Raw genomic sequence first — 9,892 nt, 5'->3', positions numbered from 1 at the left:
AAAACTTTAAACTCTTAACTATAACTAAACTAAACTTCAACTCTAACTAAAACTCTAAACTAAAACTCTAAGCTCTTAACTAAAACTAAACTAAACTAGAACTTCAACAAAAATTCTATGCTATGACTCTAAGCTGAAACTCTAAACTCTTAACTAAAACTAAACTAAAACTACAACTTTAACTAAAGCTCTAAGCTAAGACTCTAGGCTAAAACTCTAAACTCTTAACTAAAACTTAATTAAACTACGACTTTAACTAAAACACTAAGCTATGACTCTAAGGTAAAACTCTAAATTCTTAACTATAACTAAACTAAACTTCGACTCTAATTAAAACTCTAAGCTAAGACTCTAAGGTAAAACTCTAAACTCTTAATTAAAACTAAACTGAACCAGAACTCTAACAAAAACTCTAAGTTATGACACTAATCTAAAACTCCAAACTCTTAACTAAAGTACAACTAAACTAAACTAAACTTCAACTCTAACTAAAACTCTAAGCTAAGAATCTAAGCTAAAACTCTAAACTCTTAACTAAAACTAAACTAAACTAGAACTTCAACAAAAAATCTAAGCTAAGACTTTAATCTAAAAACTCTAAGATATTAACTAAAAATAAAGTAAACTAGAATTCTAAATATCACTCTAAGCTGGCACTATATGGTAAAACTCTAAACTTTTAACTAAAGCTAAAGTAAACTAGAACTTCAACAAAAACTCTAAGCTAAGACTCTAAGTTAAAACTCTAAATTCTTAACTAGAACTAAAGTAAACTAGAAATTAAACAAAAACTCTAAGCTAAGACTCTAGGCTAAAACTCTAAACTCTTAACTATAACTAAACTAAACTTCAACTCTAACTAAAACTCTAAGCTATGACTCTAAGCTAAAACTCTAAACTCTTAACTATTACTAAACTAAACATCAACTCTAGCTAAGACTCTAAGCTAAAACTCTAAACTCTTAACTAAAACTAAACTAAACTAGAACTTCAACAAAAACTCTAAGCTAAGACTCTAAGGTAAAACTCTAAATTCTTAACTAGAACTAAAGTAAACTAGAAATTAAACAAAAACTCTAAGCTAAGACTCTAGGCTAAAACTCTTAACTCTTAACTATAACTAAACTAAACTTCAACTCTAACTAAAACTCTAAGCTATGACTATAAGCTAAAAACTCTAAATTGTTACGTATAACTAAACTAAACTTCAACTCTAACTAAAACTCTAAGATAATACTCTAAGCTAAAACTCTAAACTCTTAACTAAAACTAAACTAAACTAGAACTTCAGCAAAAACACTATGCTAAGGCTCTAAGCTAAAGCTCTAAACTCTTAACTACAATTAAAGTAAACTTCAACTCTAACAAAAACTCTAAGCTAAGACTCTAAGGTAAAACTTTAAACTCTTAACTATAACTAAACTAAACTAGAACTCTAACAAAAACTCTAAGCTAAGACTCTAAGGTAAAACTCTGAACTCTTAACTAAAACTAAAGTAAACTAGAACTTCAACAAAAACACTAAGCTAAGACTCTTGGCTAAAACTCTAAACTCTTAACCAAAACTTAACTAAACTACATCTTAAACTAAAACTCTAAGCTATGACTCTAAGATAAAAATCTAAATTCTTAACAATGACTAAACCAAACTTCAACTCTAACTAAAACTCTAAGTTAAGACTCTAAGTTAAAACTCAGAACTATTAACTATAGCTAATCTATACTTAAACTCCAACTAAAACTCTAAACTAGGACTTTAGGCTAAAAGTCTCCATTCTCAATTAAAGCTGAGCTAAACTGCAACTGTACCTAAAACTATAAGCTAAGACTATAAGCTAAAACTCTAAACTTTTAACTATAAATAAACTTCAACTCTAACTAAAACTCTAAGCTAAGACTCTAAGCTAAAACTCTAAACTCTTAACTAAAACTAAACTAAACTAGAACTCTAACTAAAATTTCTAAGCTAAGACTCTATCCTAAAACTCTAAACTCTTAACTAAAACTAAACTAAACTAGAACTTCAACATAAACTAAGCTAAAAACTCTAAACTCTTAACTAAAACTAAACTAAAATAGGGGCCCGGGGAGGGCCTTTGGGGTTGGGGTAGGGGGGCCCTTTGGGGTCGGGTTAGGGGACATCACAACACTGTTCAAATAAAGCTTGTGTATTATAGCGACCACAGAGTTTCACTCCAAATCATCTTCCAAATCAACTTCTAAAATGTCCCAAACTATTTCACCTAAGCCTTCTTCTAAAATGCCTCGAACGTTTTCGCCCAAGTCATCTTCTAAAATGTCTCAAACGGTTTTGTCCAAATAATCCCCTAATCGTAATTTCTACGTATTCCTTTTGTTTTGGCATCCCTGCGCTGTCACATTTGAAATTCCTAGGAAACCATTTCACGCGTTAATCTCTTCATCTCTAAGATGTTCCTAGCTACACTATTATGGTTTCGATTGAATATCAATTTATCGCTCTGACCTAAAGATCAGGGAAGCCTTATTTAAAAATAGAATTTCTATCTTTTTAGAGCCCCGTATAATTCCTAGGAAACAAGTGATGTCATTTCTAATTCCCCTTTCGTAGATCAATAATTCCCCTCGATTATGCACATCAATTTCTCAGAAATTCTGTCCCCTTCTTTTGTGTAATCAATTTCTCGGAAATCCTCTCTCCTTCATTAATGCAAATCAAGTTCTCGGAAATCCACTTCCCCCTCTTGTCCTAGATCAATACATCTCTCCCCCGTTAATGCGCATGTGCAAACTTCGTCCCAGAGACATTACACTTGGAAACAACAAATCCTCTCCCCTTCGATTACGCAATCAATTTCTCGGAAATCCTCTCCCCTTCGATTACGCAATCAATTTCTCAGAAATCCACTTCCCCCTCTTGTCCTAGATCAATACATCTCTCCCCCGTTAATTTGCAAGTGCAAACTTCACTCTGGAGTCATTACACTTGAAAACAACAAATAAATCGACCTTGAAATAGGTGTCATTGACCCGTTAGAATCAATAAACCATGAAAATACATCAAAGTGAGAAAAATCCTGTTTTTTCATTCTCAGTGACAAAAACCATAAAAACTTGCATAAATTATGTTCGCCTCGGAACTCAAATCAACCTTGAAAAAGGGGCTTCGAAGAACCAAAAAGGACCTTTCTTTCTGAAAAAATATAAATGTTTTTACTGCCATAACTTTAATAAATCAAATAGTATTAACATTTTGATTACTAAATATCAGTATATGTAAATTAAACTGAAAATGCACATTAATTTGTATCTTTTCAGTAAAGTGCAAATTATGTTCTGGCCATGGGAAGGCATAGGGGTTTTACGCCCAACTTATGTTAATTTTTGCTCGTTTTGAGTTTAAATCGGTTAATTATCGTAATTTCTGTACGTTTTGGGTTTCATTTATTTATCGATGCTGATTTGTGGTAGTTTCACGCTTGGTAGATTTTTGGATTTTATTTTTTCTTCATTTTTGTTTAATGGAGTTCTTTACTTTTCTTTGAAAAACTTATTTTGTGGAAAAATTGTTTTTAATAAATTTCTGTTCGTTTTTTTAAGACTTTATAGTTTTGCCTGCTATTTGTATGCTGGAGAAAAATATTCATCAATTTTTAACAACATACACCCTTTTAATAATCTGGACAAAAATAGTACTATTTAATACCATAACAACCGTATATGCCCCCAGGGCATAACTTAAAATGCCCACCCCCGGGCCCTGGGGGGCTGTGTCGCCACCGAAGTTTTTTGTTATCAGATCTTTGAACTATTTTTAACAAAATGACTATCTCAAAATCTTAATCTGATGCATTTAGAGCGTGGAAGAGGGGGTGGCTAATTGCCCTCCGATCTCTTTTGACTCTTAAAAAGTGAACAAGAACTTTCAATTTCCAATCAAAGGAGCCCTCTCTGAAGTTTATACGAGCATCCCTTCCATAAGAACTATAGAGCATTACTCAGGGTCAACTATATGCCCCTAGATCATTACTCAGAACACCTGCCTTAGGGCTCTGGCGGGGACCGTCGACAGAGGAGTTTTTCTTATCTAACTTTTGAGCTATTTTTAATAAAATGACTATTATAAAAATTTTATCAGATAGCCTTGGGGAAAAAAGGGTGTGGGAGGGGGGGGTAAGGTAATCTTTTGACTCTTAAAAATTGATAGAACTTTCAATTACGAATCAAATGAGTCCCCTCTGAAGTTTATACTAGCATTTCTTTCATAAGAACCATATACGCCGCCAGGACAACACTTAAAACGCCTTTCCCCCGGGCTCTGGGGGGAGTTTTTGTTATCTAATTTTTGAACAATTTCCAAAACACTGGCTATCTAAAAATTTGTAGCGGATGGGTTTTGGGAAAAAAGAGCGTAGGGGGGGGGGCGCTAGTTTAACCCTCTTTACTCTTAAAAAGTGACCTAGAAATTTCATTTTCCAATCAAATTAGCCCTCTATGAAGTTTATACGAGCAACCCTTTCATAAGAACCATACAGACCCTTAGGACATAACTTAGAATGCCTTCCTCTGTGCCCTGTGGGCTTGTATTGTCACTGGATTTTTTATTATACGACCTTTGAACTATATTTAACGAAATTTTTATCTTAACAATTTCATAAGGTGGGTTTGGAAAAAGAAGGCGTGGGGTACTAGCTGCCCTCGGATCTCTTTTGACTAGTAAAAAGCGAGCTCACACTTTCAATATCCAATCAAATGAGCCCTCTCTGAAGTTTATACGAGCATCCCTTTCATACGAACAATATATGCCCCAGGGCATAACTTACAACGCTTATCCCGAGCCCGGGGGGGGGGGTGTGACGACACCTGAGATTTTGTTATCTGACTTTTGAGAAATTTTTAACTTAATGGCTATCTCAAAATTTTAATTGGATGTATTTGGGCAAAAAAGGGCGGGGGGGGGGAGGGGGCTTGTTGCCCTCCAATCTCTTTTGACTCTAAAAAACTGGGCTAGACCTTTGAATTTTCAATCCAATCAGCCATCTCCGAATTTTTTACAAGTACTTCTTTACCAAGAACTATATCTTCCCCAGGGAACGAGCTTACAACCCCTGCCCTCAGGTCCTAGAGGGCTGTTTTGACCCCGGAGTTTTCGTTATATGGTCTTTGAACTATTTTAAAAAAAGCTATCTCTAAGTTCTTATCGGATGGGTTTGAGGAAAAAAGGGCATGGAGGGTGGGGACTAGGTGCCCTCCAATCTCTTTTGACTCTTAATAAGTTAACCTAGAACTTTCAATTTCCAATCAAATGAGCCCTCATTGAAGTTCATACGAGCATCCCTTCCATAAGACCCATATATGCCCCCAGGGCATAACTTGTAACGCCCGGGCCCGGGGGGGTTGTGTCGACAACAGAGTTTTTGTTATATGATCTTTGAACTATTTTAAAGAAAATAGCTATCTTATAATTTTTATTGGGTGTATTTGGGAAAATATGGTTTGGGGGGAGGGGAGCTGGTTACCCTCCAATATCTTTTGACACTCAAAACTTAAACTAGAACATTCAATTTCCAATCAAATGAGCCCTCTCTGAAGTTTATACGAGCATTCCTTTCATAAGAACCATATATGCCCTCAGGAGTAGGGAGGCCATAACGACTCCCACGCGTACAAGATTCGGTTATCAAAAGAATGTATCTTCTCAAAGTCAATCAGGGGCTGTTTCTAAGCCAATACTACAAGTACATAATTTATTCAAGGGATATTGATCCACGAACGGGTCAATGCCACCATTTTCAAGGTCGATTTATTTGTTGTTTCTATGAGTAATGACTCCGGGACGAAGTTTGCACATACGCATTGACGGGACAATGCATTGATCCACGGAGGGGAGAGAATTTCTAGGAAATTGATTTAAATAATTGAGGGGAGAGAATTTTTGAGAAATGGATTTGCATAATCGGCAAGGAATTATTGATCCACGAAAGGGGAATTAAGAAACATTATAGATAGATAGATAGATAGTTTCTTTTAGCCCACCAATAAAACAAAAACATGGCGGAGTAAGGGAAAAACAAAAGAAAAAAAAAACATTACTTCAAAAATAAACGATTAAATTATATACACTATATACATTCACAGCTCGTACATGACGTGCAACGGAAGGAAATCGTAAAGGTGCTCCAGTGCACCTTTTCTAGCATTGGTTTCCTGCGTTACCACAACTTCACGAGGCTCTGGAATAAGATACTTGTCCAAGAGAAATTTATTTCTCTCGAACAGCGGTACTCATAACAGAAATTTTAAATATTTACAGAACGCAGATCAAGCCTTTAGTCCCTCTGTTTCCGTAAACCATTCCCATACAGGGGACAGGTAAAGAATATGTGGGAGTGCCACCGCTCTATATAGCCTCGCCAGAATTTCCCAATTGTATGAATACTTCAGGGGAGCCAGTTTAGCATAGCTAATTCGTAGGTTTGACATAAGGGTGTCAAGGCAAAGAATTCTAGTTGCTTTCTTATCTCGACCCTACAAAAGACCTAAGTATATAAGCGACGAAGACAGTGCAATAGTAGCGCTATCTACTGAAACAGTTGGTTCTGGTGCATCCCGTTTCGTTTAGTTGAAAACCAGAAAGTCAGTTTTCTTACCATTAATTTGCAGACCAATAGCTCTATAGCCAGATACAAGCCTATCTAAATTATTCTGCAATAGACTCAGAGAAAAACTCAACATAAGAAAATCATCGGCATAGCTTATTAGACTCAGATCACAAAGATCAAGGCTAAGCCCACCAGAGATTTGTTTTGTAACCTTAGAAGTCAAAGTGTTAAATAATATCGGACTTAGAACTGAGCCTTGTCGAAGCCCTCTATTTAGTTTAACTGGCGCACTAAGTCTTTCAAGGCCGAGTTTCACTCTTATATAGCTATTAGAGTTCCAATAGGATAACATAGCTACTATATGGGTGTTCACGCCAGCATCTAGCAGGGTCTGGAAGACGGCGGACTGGATGACTGAGTCAAATGCAGCAGAAATATCGACACTACATACATACACGGACAACCCGAGTAGTTCAGCCTTAGCCAGAATACGCTTTAGAAGTCTATGGGCAAAAGTGCAGCTGAGATGTTTTCGAAATCCAAACTGTCTGTGGTCTATAACACATTTCGATGCAATTTCGCTAAGAACCAATCTTTCCAACACTTTGCTCAGCGTACTTGAGACAGTAATAGGCCTATAGCCTCCACACTCATTCGCGTTTTTTCCTTTCTTGAGGATACTTGAAACAACCCCGGTACAGAACGAGTTAGGAACGGTCGCACTATCTATACACATCTGAAAGAGTAGTTGCATATGATGAAGCAAAAGCGGGGAACAATTGCGTAGATGATTACCACTAACACCATCAAGACCGGGAGCCTTGTTACCCTTTAACTGGCTAACAGCCCTTGAAACATTATTTTTAGAAACCACAAAATAATTTCTCTGTTTCAGAAGCGAATCAAGACGTGATTTTAACGATTCATCATAATCTTTTTCCAAAGGAATATTTTTTGACCCGAAAACCTTCGAATAATGTTCTAACAACTGTTCTTCAGGTACTGTGGCACAATGCTTTGGCTGCACTCTACTACTTGAAAACTTTTTCCACATATTTTGCGGGTCGCGGATAGCCTCTTTCGAAGCAGTTTCTGCTTCCTCCACTTTAAGCTTATCCACACATGCTTTGTATTCTCTTTTTGTTTTACGAAAGAGATTGAAAACAGCACCTGACCTAGGCTTGCCGGATTCGCGCCACACTGAGTACCTCCTTTTAGCATGATTCACGTAAGGATGGTCGCTCCATCCCCTTTTCCTAGTACCTTTCTTAATAACTGCACTAGGTACAGATGCAGACTCAGCAACTTTTAGCGCGTGGGTGATTTCAGCACAATATGTGTTGAGTGCGATTTTTTCATCACACCCATTGACCAGAAGCTGAAATGGAACTTTTATTTTGCCTAAAATTTCGTCACACGTCGACTGATACAGATCAATATTAATCTTTTTCCACTCGCGTCTTTCTATGTAACCTCGATTTCTTGATTTCACTGAGCGACTAAAAGGAACACGGGATTTGAGACCGAGATGGTCACTTGCTGTATGCTCTGAATCCACCTGCATTGGCGAGGGGATAGTGAAGTTTGAAAAGACGTGATCAATATTGCTTGTGCTTCCTGAGTTGTGAATGAACGTAAAGTTTTGATCTTTAGTGTAAAGAGTACATTCACTCGGAATACATGTCATAAGAACGTCTTGTAACTTTCCTTTCAAGAGAAGGTCACACTGGAAGTCACCGCAGACTAAAATCCGCGAATTCCCCAGTTTGCGGAGCAGTCTTCCGAGTCGACCACAAGCCTCGGCATACCGTTTTTCACTGAGATCCGTGTTCATGTTAGTTGGTTGGTAGACATTGACCAGCGTGAAAGCACTGGGGCCAGGGAACTCAACTGCTAGGTAGAAATCGCACGACTCAAGTTTACGACAGTCGATACTGTCGTCAACGAATATCGCAAGTCCGCCACTAGGGCGGCCCCTTGCACTGGAGCGCTTATATATATATATATATATATATATATATATATATATATATATATATATATATATATATATATATATATATATATATATATATATATATATATATATATATATATATATATATATATATATATATATATATATATATATTTTTTAAGTCACCTTAAGCAAAACGCCTTCACCCCAGGTCTTCTTCACTGACGTGTAAAAGCGTTGGGAATCAGAAACACATATTTCATACTGCCAAACTTGTATCTTCCGGTCTCGTAAAATGTTACCTATTATCTTTGCAACCTCTTTATCTGCTCCTGATCCATTATTCCGGATTTCAAAATCCTCCTTACCATGTTGCCAAGAAAAAAAAAGGCCAGATGTGTAAAGGGGCGAAAAATGAAGCTGGGATACCTGGCCCTAGCAGCAGGGAATGCACCTCTAAATGAATATTCCCTCATAAGAACCCATTGTAGTGTGGCAGAAAGGCTAGTTGGCCTTATGGTGCCCTGTATCAGATTCCACTAGAAAAAAAGGAGTATAACCAGGTTGCATGTCAAGGGACATGTGAAATGTACCCACTCAACCATTGACATAGGCTTGGTTAAAGACATTGAGAAGCGGAATTTTTTACTCCCGGTTGGTGTGAGGTGACACAGGCTTCTTAAATTACTTGCAAAACCATTTGGCACAAAGGGAGATAAGGAGCTGTGATCCTTTTATTTGGTGAAGAGCTGGTATCTTCATCACAATTGTAAGCTTATTCAGTGCCACCCAATGAACCAAAGACATTGGATTGCTGGCAGATCAATTGACATCGTTACCAGGGTACTTTAGATAATCAGGCAGAGCTGGTGAAAGATTATTGGATTTTTGTTAATTAACTAATTGAGATAAAATTATTTCAGTTGAACGCCTCTATTGAGTATATTTTGTCTGTGTCCCATCTCCAGGGAGCAGTGATAAGTGACATCAACCTTTGCATGCTTATTGCTGGCCACAATACTGTCACCATCTAATCTTTTTATCCTAGGTTTGAACTCTGTTGGCCTCTCTCTAACATTACAGAAAAGTTTCAGGTTTCTATTCATAACACTGACTGTCTTTGAACAATTATATTGTAGATATGCTTAATTACTTTTGCTTCAGAAATTCTTGGTACGCTGTAGTAGGGTATAATTTTTGAAATTTTTTTTTTTTGGGGGGGGGGGATTGGCCTCTGCCCTTTCCTTTGAATCTATGCTTGCCTCCTAGATCCTTTCCTCTTTAGGCTTCGAAAACTACCGTTCTTTTCATTGAATGATGTCTTATATATTTTCATTGGACAAAAAAAAAAAAA

This window comes from Artemia sp. Qi Xiang Cuo, chromosome 3 (assembly GCF_049724085.1).
Source record: "Artemia sp. Qi Xiang Cuo chromosome 3, ASM4972408v1, whole genome shotgun sequence".
Lineage (NCBI taxonomy): Eukaryota > Metazoa > Arthropoda > Branchiopoda > Anostraca > Artemiidae > Artemia > Artemia sp. Qi Xiang Cuo.
This window is presented reverse-complemented; position numbering follows the sequence as displayed.